Source organism: Mustela nigripes, chromosome 4 (genome assembly GCF_022355385.1).
Source record: "Mustela nigripes isolate SB6536 chromosome 4, MUSNIG.SB6536, whole genome shotgun sequence".
NCBI lineage: Eukaryota > Metazoa > Chordata > Mammalia > Carnivora > Mustelidae > Mustela > Mustela nigripes.
The window spans coordinates 140,164,377-140,177,009 of NC_081560.1; the positions used below are offsets into that span (position 1 = coordinate 140,164,377).

General features: G+C 31.8%; 1 protein-coding gene and 1 non-coding gene across 4 annotated transcripts in view; one reads left to right on the forward strand and one right to left on the reverse strand.

Moving 5' to 3' along the window:
* The window catches only part of ADK (adenosine kinase), a 532,452-nt gene that overhangs the window by 216,947 nt on the left and 302,872 nt on the right, over nucleotides 1-12,633 (forward strand). The window lies entirely within an intron of this gene.
* On the reverse strand, nucleotides 5,855-5,923 carry LOC132017097 (small nucleolar RNA SNORD2). The gene has a single exon (XR_009404170.1). It is a non-coding gene; the product is annotated as a small nucleolar RNA SNORD2 (small nucleolar RNA).

Sequence of the window (12,633 nt, forward strand, 5' to 3'; positions counted from 1 at the left end):
GTGTGTATATATATATATATATATATATATATATATATATATATATATATATATATATATCAGCATTTTAAAAACTTCTCTGTCTCTTGGAGGAATAATAAAATGATCCAAAAAGGAAGGACATCATCTTAGGTAATATATAAAGTATATACTTAGTCCTATGCAATCAAGAGTTAATTGATAGTGTTTGTGGACTAGGCTTAATTTTGTTTTATTATAAGTCCCTTCAGGGTAGTGGTTATCTAATGTGGCTTTTCTCTTCTTTCATGCTTAGTATATTGCTAGAAGTGTAGAGTGTGGGGCCAGATAAGTTGGGGAAGATTTACAGATAGAATTTTCAGAAGCTAAACAGAAAAACATACTGTCCTTAGAAGGTTTTTTTAATATTCAAATTTTTCATTAAGATATTTAGCTCTGCTCATTCAGGTCCATCTTTTTTTTTTCTTTTTTTTTTTCCTATTACAATTTAGTTCCTTCTACCTTGTCTTCAGTTCAGACTGGACAATGGGTCTCTATTCCTTCTAATTTTCATTATGTTTAAAACTGAGGTTTCCTCAAGTTTAGTTTATTAACAGTCATATGTTGGTAAATATGAGATACTATTTATAAATTTCCAATTCTTGGTTTATAGAATTACTCATTTATCATATAACTAAATACATATGTCTGCCAATCCACACTAAGAAATGCAGTTTACATCACTTCTGAGGATGCCTCTGTGCATATATTTAACTGAAAATTTTCATTAGTAATTTCTACCCTTAGTACATTGCAAGGCACTTTGGTTTTTTATTCTATTCTATTAGATATAAAAATGATGGTTGTGACCCATTTCATTATCATCCATCATTAGTGCATTGCATACTATTGCCTGAAAACCACTGAAAGATGTTGATTAGCATAAATGGATGAATCTTCTCCACCTTTTTCACGTAGTAGGTATTATTGGGTTATTTTATAAAATACTCATTTCCTAGGATGGTTTATATCTTGTTATAAATATTGGGGTTTTCGTATTTTTAAATTTTTTGTATCAGGTGAATCAAGAATTCTCCTGTTCAGTACATCTTTAGCAAGACTATTTCAAGTCTTTCTTTAAAAAAAAATAGATTTTATTATTTACTAGTCAGAGAGAGGGAGAGAGAAAGCGTGCATAAGCAGGGGGTGTGGCAGGCAGAGGGAGAAGTAGGCTTCCTGCTGAGCAAGGAGCCTGATGTGGAACTCAATCCCAGGACCCTGGGATCATGACCTGAGCTGAAGGGAGACGCTTAACCACCCGAGCCACCCAGTTGTTCCCTGTTTCAGGTCTTCCTGTCTCAAATAGTTCTTCTATATGCTATTCACTTCATTAGGCACCTTCCATCTAAACCTTATAATACTCATATAATTTCATTGCATCTGTTATTCTCCCCATTTAGAGATAGAAAACTGAGTGTTGGGAAATAGCTCAAAGATTTTTCAAATGCTTGAACAGTCTCTAAGCAAAGGCATTTACATTGCCAGTGTTTTATATAAGGAGAAATTCCTGGATAGTCAAACTAGCAACATGTCCTTCCTTGGAGACATCCCAAAATTAAAAATAAAAGATCTTACCTTTCCCTTCCTTTAGGAGATTTGCTTATATACTAGAGTAATGAGTAATCTTTCTTTATGGAGCAGAGTAGGAGCCTTCAGATCAGAGTTTCTTAGTTTTAGGATTACTCTTCTGTGCTGTTCTTTGCTGCATGTGCCAGTAATATCCAGCCTTCACTGCATTGCCCCGTGAGGATTGGAACTCAGGGAAATAGCACTAAGTTATTGCTCTGGCTGCTGTTTTTGCCATGAGCAATAAATTGTCTCTGATCCAGAGGTCTCATGTTCTTATGTCACTGAGTACGTGTGTGTGTGTGTGTGTGTGTGTGTGTGTGTGTGTGTGTGTAGAGAAAAAGAGAAAGAAACAGACAGACACTGGCTAATTTTTAGTGTAAATAGAATTGAATATCAGAACATTGATGGTTTCTGAATTAATACTTGTTTATAGGAAGTGCACGGTTGCATTGTTAGTAAGAGGCAGAACCATAGGGGTGCCTAGGTGGCTCAGTGGGTTAAGCCACTGCCTTTGGCTCAGGTCATGATCCTCAGGGTCCTGGGATTGAGCTCTATATCAGGCTCTCTGCTCAGTGGGGAGCCTGCTTCCCATTCTCTTTCTGCCTTTCTCTCTGCCTCGTTGTAATACACCTCTCTCTCTCTCTCTCTGTCAAGTAAATAAATAAATAAATAAATAAATAAAGCAGAACTGTAGTTTGGCCTTAAGCATTACATAGGTGGATAACATAAGTAGAAAATATAGTGTTAATGACTACAAGTTGGCATAAGCAGATATGATAAATTTTTTCTTTCACATTTGTACATTATGATCTATGACTGAATATTTTTCTCTCCCACCCTGTATGTTAAGCTAAAAGAAGGTGGTAGACTGATATTGGGATATTTAGGGATGAAATTCTATTTGTATGGATAGAATATTATATATATATATGTACATATATTTCATAATACATTGAAAAATAAGTATAATCACCTTTAATAATAATTCATTGAAAGAATCTACTTCATGCCCAGAGAATAAAAATAATTCTAGAATTTTTGAAGTTAACGTAGTTCTAAGTAGAATTATAATGCAAACTAAAAAACTGGACTTAACTTATCATTTATTTATGACAAAAGTTTCAAAACTAAATCTATCTCATAATTGTGACAGATGCAGAATTAGAGTATATCTATATTACTTGTTATGAAATTGCCTCATATCCATAAAAATTGATTTCAAATGACATGATTTTTGTAATCCTTTGGGTATTATTTATTAATGCTGCATTTTAAGGAGTAACTCATAATGTAAGTTGACTTTGTGGAACATTTAAGGGAAATTCCTTCATTTAGCATTAACATAGGTTTCTATGTGATGTATAGAACAGTTGATCTAACATTAACATCAATGTCTAATACAAATTTGTTCACTTATTTCAAATTTTTATACATAGGAGAATATAAAATAGTTCATGCAAAAGCATATGGATTAGTTCCTTAATGTAGTTTTATATTAAAAACCCCTTCATACCCTTTTAAATGTGTATGTAATTTGCATTACATATATTTCATAGTAAGAGATAAGAAACAAACTAAGCCTTTCATTCCCAGAGGTAGGAATTCTTTATCCTGTGTTTGGCTACATGAGAAAGATGAAGGTATTCTTGTTTTATATAAGCTATCATCAACAGACATCTATTACAGATACTACACCTTTACATATCATTCACAAATAGAGTGACATTGCCTGAAGTATACCTAGAACTGTCTGACATGGATAATTATGGAAAAAAATAACAACATACATAATTTTGTAAATATTGACTAGTTACTTAGGATATTCTGAATCATAGTTATTCCAAATTGCATATCATGCCAGAAGAAATCAAGATAATAACAGATTTAAGTGATGGATAGAAACTTGCATAAAATCATGCTGTTCGTACCCAGAGAGAATAACCCAGTTTTTCAAATGAAATTGGGGCCTCGACTTTTTTCAATTCTTTTGTTTGCTTTTAGTCACCTTTCTTTCTTATTTTCTTCAGAATTTATTTGAATAATTTATTCTTTTCTTCAGGCCCCTGCCCAATCTCCGATCCCTTTATCAGGAGACAACTTCTCAACTTCTCCTACTAAGCAATCATTTTAGCCATTAAAAAGTGTTCTCATTGTCTGAACCCTCTTTGCTTAAAATGCAGTAAGTTATTTTTTAGTCTTCATACTAAATACTCAGTACCTTTTGAAATTTTGAAAATAAATATTTTTAATATTTATAATAGAACATTTCCACTTAGCAGTTGTTCATACCCTAATACATAATATGGTATGGGTATAATTTTCTTTGTTGATTAACTGTTATTGTTTAATGCTGAAGTAATTGCTGGTATGTTTTCTCTGTTGTTCTCTTTTTTAAAAAATACCTTTTGCTTTCTAGTTAGTACTTTAAGAACATTTACCAAGTTAATGTGTCAGTTACGAAACAGATATATGATTGTTCTTGAAAAAAGAAAAAAAATTTCAAATGACAGTGTTTGGGGCAGTAAAACTTTTTCTTTGAAAGTGAAGGGATACTGGATTACAATCAGCATTTTTAGATATTTCATATGTAGAGAACCAATTAAAATTATAAGGTTGATATAAATATCAGTGTGCTATGAAACTTCACACTTTATATGTTCATGTCCCCAAACTGGAGTGTCTTAAGAAGCATGAAGAGCTCTCCAAATAAGTTTATGTATTGCTTTTCTGGTTATATTCTGTAGATTTTTTAAAATAATAATTCTGCAAGAAAGGCAAAGAAAATTTGCTTTGTAAATAGTGAAACCTGCAAATGCATTTTATGTTCTGTGACACTGTATATTGTATCTAGGTGGTAAGCTATAATCATTATTATAATATGCATTCAGAAAATATAAGCCAAAAGGTAAAATGATTGCTGTTCTGTAAATATGAAGTTTTAAGCATTAGTTGAAATCTAAAACAGTCAATGGATGCTTTAAGAATTTGCCTATAACCTTTACAGTTGAATTTTTGTTTAAGATTTTATTTATTTATTTAACAGACAGAGATCCCAAATAGGCAGAGAGACAGGCAGAGAGAGAGAGGAGGAGGCAGACTCCCTGCTGAGCAGAGAGCCCGACGTGGGGCTTGATCCCAGGACCCTGAGACCATGACCCTAGCCAAAGGCAGCGGCCCAACTCACTGAGCCACCCAGGCGCCCCTACAGCTGAGTTTTTAAACTGTGGTTCATGTATTATCAGTTGGAATGGAGGTCAGTTTATGGACCTTTGGAGGTCCATAAATCCATTAAAATCATAATTTTTTATTTTTATTTTTATTTTTTTAATATAATTTTTTAAAATCATAATTTTTTAATGTGTGATTTTTTTTGGAGGATACTTAACTTTTATCATTTTCTCAAAATTCCAGACTTCAAAAATGGTTTAAAACCACTGATTTAAAGTCATTGATAAAGACCACAGGGGGTCTCACTATATATACAGTTAACCCTCATTATTTGTAGATACTGTATTTTCAAGTTCACCTACTCAGTAAAAATTTACTTGCAAACCCAAAATCAGTACTCAGGGTACTTCTGCAGTCATTCACAGATAAATAGAGCACCAAAAAGAAAAAAAGAAAGAAATCAAGTGATGTGCACATTATCATGACAGGTAACACTTTGCCTTCTTGTTTCATTGTACTATAGAACAAGTATCCTTTGCGTGGTGTATTTAGTGCCATTTTTTTTCATGTTTATGCTTTTTTTTCGGTGATTTTATTATTTAAAAAGACCACCAAGCATAGTACTGAAATGCAGTCTAGTGTTCCTAGGTGCTAGAGGGCTGTTAGGTGCCTTAGAGAAAAATTTGTTAGACATGCTTAGTTCTGGCATGTGCTTTTGATTGTGCATTCAGTGTTAACAAATCAAATATTGATATGTGTGTGTGTGTACCCTCATACACAGCTCTCTATATAGCTTTTTATATGTATGTATATAAATATAAATAAAACAATATCTCTTTAAACAAAAAGACACAAAAAACATAGTTATATAGTGATATTAACTTTTTGACAGAGAATGTAAGGAAGGCATTGCAGAACCCTAACCCTGTATTTCCACTAGGAGCAACTGTTCTGTATTCACAAATTAAAGCTGAGGAGGGTAAATTATATTGACCTTTTGAAGTCTTTTTTTTTTTAATTTAACCAATCCCACATCAAATCACAACTTCTTGTTCACACCATGTATTCCATTTGGAACATTAATTATGCCCAAATAATCAAACGATCAGCAATGAGTATTCTCTTCATTTCAGGTCAGTCTTGAAAGATCATTGCCATCATTTCACTGAAGTCTTTCTATTTAAACTTAATATTCCTTGATTTACTTTTTTGTGAACATTTCATGACTTTAAATCAGGCTGTGCATCATTCATCTCTTAACATCTCATATCACATGCTTCTAACATAACCATGATAACTGCTATTGATTTAAGTGGACTCATATTTATACTTTTTAGCTCTGCCAGAATTCATTGGTTTTGTTCAGATTTCTACCTGAAATGTTCTTACTGTTCACCACATATTGGAATATAATACCATATTTTGCTAGAGGATTTTGGTAACGATATTTACAGTGAGTTCCTTGCTAATTTATCAATAGATAAAGAGTTAGAAACAGATCTTTAATAATTATGAACTGTATATTTGCATACTTGACTACATTCAGTGAATCAAATTATTCAGCACTAAAGGAATTTGAAGCTCCCTCTTTCTGACAATAAGTACTGGATTTATCCTCCCACCTGAAATAATAAAAGAAAAGCAATAGGGTGATGTCTGTAGATGCATAAAAAGCCTTTGACAAAATCTAACATTTATGCCTCATAAAAATCACTCTACACACTTGGAATATTGGGGAACCTCCAGCCCTATAGATAACATCTATGAAGAACTAATGATAACATTGTATTTGTTGTTGAAAGGCTGAATGTGTTCCCACTAAGGTTAGGAACAAGACAAGAATGTCTGCTTTTACAAACACTTGTATTTAACATTGTAGTGGATAGAGGTTCTAGCCAGAGTCCTTAAGCAATAAAAAGAAAAGCATTTAGATTAGGAAAGCAGAAGTAAATCTGTCATTATTCACCAATGATTTGATCATCTATGCACATTACCCTATAGAATCTACAAAAAGGCCCTAGAGCTAATAATTGAGTTTCGCACATTTACAGAATTCAAGATCAGTATTTTCAATTGACTGTATTTGTCTTTAGTAATAAAAAGTTTGAAATTTAGCAAAAAGCAGTGTTTATCATAGCATCTATAATATAGGGACAAATCTGACAAAAAAAATATGAGACTTGTATACTTAAAACTATAAAACATTACTGAATGAAATTCAGTGGACAGATTTCTAAAATACATAACCAGTAGAATGATCCATAAAAGAAAAAACTGATTGATTGTATATTGGCTATATACCTAGGTCAAAACTTACATAATTTTATATCTTAAATTTGTACAAATAGGTTTCCATCATTTAAGCATCTGTAAAGCTATTAGAACAAATGAACAAACAAACAAACAGAAAAGCTAAGGGAATTTGTGACCATGTTACACTGAATAGGTTGTCTGAAGTCAACTCAATTTTTATTCAGAAGATAATCCACTAAAAATGACTGAACAACACTGAACTAGTTAATGAGTGTAGTATAGATTATTCAATATCAAGTATCATTATTTCTTTGAAAATCAGATCTAGCTTAAGTATTCATAGGCTTGACCAACTTCATTACTTGTTAAAATACATTTGCCTACCACAATACTTATATTAGCACTCCAAAATCTGAGCAATATCTTTTGAACTTTTTTCTTGTTTCTTCTGATAAACAATTGGTTCAATAGATTATGGTTAGAAATGAGTTTGGGATATGCAGGTTTAGGATAGAAAGTATCTAAGAATTAAAGATTATATGTAGTAATGTTGAGGTATTTTAAAAATATTCTTGCAATTTGTATTGTGGAGATGTGGTAAACTGTTAGTTTCAGCATAGCTTTATTGATCACCTAGTACATTTTTAATCATAATATTTCCTTTTCAAACAATGCATTATAATGAAAAATTCACAATGAAATGTGTTCATTAGCAGTTACATATTTGTGGTTTGGAAAAAATGTAAAATCAATTATGTTTATGTATTAGAAAAATCATAATCTAAAGTTCGCTGCCCCACCTATACCAAAAGATAAAGTCAATTCCCATCAACTTTCTAAAGTGGTTTAGATTTTTAACATATGAATTTTAAATGATGTGTATTTATTGTTTACTTATATTCAGGAAAAACTGGGAGGTTTAGCCATAATGCTGGCATATCCATTGATAATCAATGTATGAAAGTGATTGTTTTTTGGAAGGGAGAATTTATACATTTAATTAGTTATATGCTTTATTTTGTACATGTGTTGGCTCTCAAAGAATTTTCATTGTGTACCAATTATTTCTTAGAAATGAATTATCTTGGAATTGAAATATTCTAATTTTTATGGACCTTACAAAGTAGTTTTCTCTGACTATTAAACTTTTTTGTGTGTCTATTAATAACTTGTCATTTTTGATACTGATTGACTCCTGGGGGCACCATAGTGTTTATAGCTGTTAAAAGTGAACTAAATAAAGACTTAAAATTTTTGAAGTAATAGTTGCCTGTGTTTTTTACTATATTTTTTGTTACTTAGTGCCTCAATGATCACTTGTTATTCTTATTTAAATCCTATTACTGTCTAATAAATGAGACATTTATGATAATCAGTACTTCTTATTTTAATAAAAATTCCACTCATATTTTCACATCAGTTATAGTCTCAGTCATTGTTTTTTCTTACTCTCCTCAGAACAGTGACTTTATATTAAATCTCAGCATGATTTTTACATGTACTTCAGATCCTTCCATGCTGAGTTAGTAGGCATTTATTGAATGCTTAATATTTCTTTATAGCATTGGTTTAGAGTAAGTTTCTTGAATTTTAAAGAATTTCTAATCTCTGATTTTACTTTTTGAAGAAGTAAAACTTTTATGATTAACTCTGTATTACTTCCAGTTCAAGTTAATAATAGTAGACATTATTTGAAAAACTAGGAAAAAACTCATGTAAAATGACAGTCCTGCTCTAATATACCCTTCCCAAGATAATTTAACATTTCTTCTTCAACAATCTTTTTTTTTTTTAATTGTGTTACTTATTTGGGTCCAGCAGAAGCTGGATAAGATGTACATTGAAATAATTTTTATATCTTTATAGTCTAAAGATGTTTAAGTGAATTTAATCATGACTCATGTAGGTATCTAGCAAGGATTCCCAAGCTGGAAAGATAAGGAATAATCTAACTGGTGGTGGCCTGACTTCATTGTTGTAGCCCAGTAATCATCCTAATTTCAGAGTTTGTTGAACTTGGTTCTTTTTTAGCCCCACTCTATCATATCTTCATGTTGTACATCATTATCCCTTATACTTCTATGTATGAAATCTAAAGTTCTAATATTCTGCTATGTAACTAAAGCTTCTCATCCTTTGTAATCTTTCCCTGACTTTTCTCTTATAGTTTCAGCTTCTTGGTTATGTAAATTCTCCTACCCCTTGTACCTCTGGGTTTCACTGCTTTCAGATAATAACATTCCACTGCACTTGGATAATGCATCTGACCTCACTTAAATTTTTCTCTCAATTTTTGTCAGTCCTTTTATTTTACAATGCTTGTCCACCAATTCTAGATCAGTCCAACTTACCATCCACCACTCTTGCTCCTTGGATATTGAGACTTTTAGGTGAAAATCATAATATTATACTGGTGGGTCCTTTTACAGATTCTTGGTCTTCAAACCCTTACTTAGATCATCCTGTAACATTTTTGAAAATTGTAGATTTCTTTCTAGAAATTCTTTTGAAAATTAGTATGTCTTATATAATTTTAAGTAAATACTTTATTATTCATCCACTTGAAGGATACTCATTTCTAAAATAGGAATACATTCTAGGAAGTTGAGAAATGTAATTGATAGGTGAAAACACTATTTTGTTTTACACTACTTGCAAATAGAAATGTGTTCTTTTATTTATCACCTGAGATGAGTAGAACAAACTATGTGAAAGAAAATCTGCAATACACATACTACTTTATGACACAGAGGTGTTTTATGATATGCAGGTTAAGCACTTCAAAATGTGAAAGCAAGTTCATGATTTTGATAATACTCATTATGTAACATGATGATAGTAGGGTAAGCTTTGTAAAAGGTGTATGGGAATTCTCTGTATTCTGCAACTTTTCTCTAGGCATAATATTATAAGTAAAAAGTAAAAAAAAGTCTGTTTTAAAAATAAACTCGTTTTTTAGAATAGTTTTGGAAACATTTCAAAGGTAGTATAAGAGAGTTCCCATGTAATTCTTACCTAATTTCCCCCCTTGATGTTAGTTAATTAATTAAAAAATCATTTTCAGAGCACCTATAATAGCTGAATACATTTTTTTTTAAAGATTTTATTTATTTATTTGACAGACAGAGATCACAGGTAGGCAGAGAGGCAGGCAGAGAGAAAGGAGGAAGCAGGCTCCCTGCGGAGCACAGAGCCCGATGTGGGGCTCGATCCCAGGACCCTGGGATCACGACCTGAGCTGAAGGCAGAGGCTTTAACCCACTGAGCCACCCAGGCGCCCCAAAGCTGAATACATTTAGCAAATTATTCATTCTAACTCTTTAGATACAAACTTTCCCACTGATTAACAATTTTAGTACTTTTTTCCTTTTATTTTGGAAGTGATTTGACAATTACTTCTGTTAATATAATTTAGATAGAAACTTGACTAATTCCTTATTATTCTTATATTTTATATTATAATATTAAAATTTTTTCTTATTTCTTATATATTTATATAAATATTCCTTATTAAATGCCTAGAGAAATTTTAAACGTTCCATTTTTGTGACATTTGCAAATCTTTCATGCTGCAGTTCAAATATAAAATTCAATTGCTGTCACTTCATCAAATTGCCAAACCCTTACTCTGAATTTTTTAATGTAATTCTATAGAAATTAAATAAATAGAATTATTTATTCCCCTCGGGAAATCATATCACAGTGTAATCATATTAGCATACCAGTTATATAAAATTTATATATAAAAACTGATATGAAAACTAAATTTCCTAAAGAATGTGTATTTTTTAATTATCTAAAATTGAATTTTAAACCCATTCAATGAGTCCATTTATGTGTAAGACATTTTTCTAGGCATTATAAGGAGTGACACATGTCTGCATCTATGGTACTTTCTGTTTATTCTCTAATTGTAATTTTTCTATGTATTTGTTCAAAGCTTTATTTCCTGTATCATCTTACCCTGTTCTCAGCAAGCAACTTCATATCCAGCTCTCCAGATATAATAGAAATCATCGGATTTCAACTTTTTAACCTTTTCTCCCTGTTGTCTTCAAACGTGTTTGTATAATTGTCTTTTGAGCTTTATTCCATTTTCTTTTTCATTCTCTAGAACCTCAAACTGTTATCCCCCTCTCCCTTCACTGCCAGATGCATAGAGAGCATATTATCAATTTTTTTAAAGATTTATTTATTTACTTTAAAGACAGGGAGCAGGGGTGCCTGGGTGGCTCAATGGGTTAAAGCCTCTGCCTTCGGCTCAGGTCATGATCCTGGGGTCCTGGGATCAAGCCCCGCATTGAGCTCTCTGCTCATTGGGGAGCCTGCTTCCTCCTCTCCCTCTGCATGCCTGCCTACTTGTGATCTTTGTCTGTCAAATAAATAAATAAAATCTTTTAAAAATTAAAAAAAATTTTAAAGTTAGGGGGCAAAAGGAGAGAGAGAAAGAATCCTAAGCAGACTCCCTGCTGAGTGCAGAGCCCAATGCTAGACTCTATCTGAGAACCCTGAGATCATGACCTGAGTGGAAACCAAAATTCTGACCCATAATCGACAGAGCCACCCGGGTATCCCAGTACTATACATTTATTATCACCACCACTCAACCTCCCACTCATTGTTTATTCAATAACTGTGGTTTGGGATCTCAATTTTTTTTAATTATTAGGTTCAATTAGCCAACATATCATTAGTTTTTGATGTGGTGTTCAACGATCCATTAGCTGCATATAACACCTAGTCTTTTTTTTTTAACTAATTTTTAAATTTTTTTATAAACATATGTATTTTTATCCCCAGGGGTACAGGTCTGTGAATCGCCAGGTTTACACATAACACCTAGTCTTATCTTTCTTTGGAAACGTGTATTTTTTACAAAGGTCATAATAATATAATTGTCAAATCAAATGTTTAAAAATCCAGATCCTAATTGACCCACTTGAGGTTATTTAATTTGTTGATTAGTCCCTCAATTTTGAAACTTAACTTTCTTTCATTATCTTTCATGAAAAAGTGACACTGTTCATTCTTTGCTTATTAACTCTTTGATGGTCCTTTCTCTGTACCCTTTACTGATTACCTTTCTCTGTCAATTTTCAGTATTTATAATCTCATAAATTATAAAGGTATAAAATACATTAAAAAGCCAAAAAGATTTTAGGTGAAGGAAAAGAAACAAAGATGAAAGGAAACAAGGAAAATATTTGCAAGATATATCAAAGAGCATGTCCCTAATATGAAAACAGATTCTTGGATTCTTGGGATCATTAAGATAAAAAGAAAAACCCAACTGAAAAGTAAACAGAGATATGATGGGTAATTCAGTTTATATGAGAAATATGAATTGCTTATAAGTAAATAAAAAGCTCCTTTAATTAATAATAAAAAATACAAGTTAAAATAAAAGTTTACCATATTTGTTGTCGCATTGTTAAAAATAAACTGATTAGAATTCAGTGTTAGAGAAGATGAAAAGAATTCTTGTATTCCCTTTTATACTCTTCTGTAAGGTACACCTATCATAAGGTACGATGGAGCAATTTGGCAGTTTCTTGCCAAATTTAATGTGCACATAATCTTTGACCCAGTAATTTCTAGTTAAAGTATCCAATAAAAATAGTTATG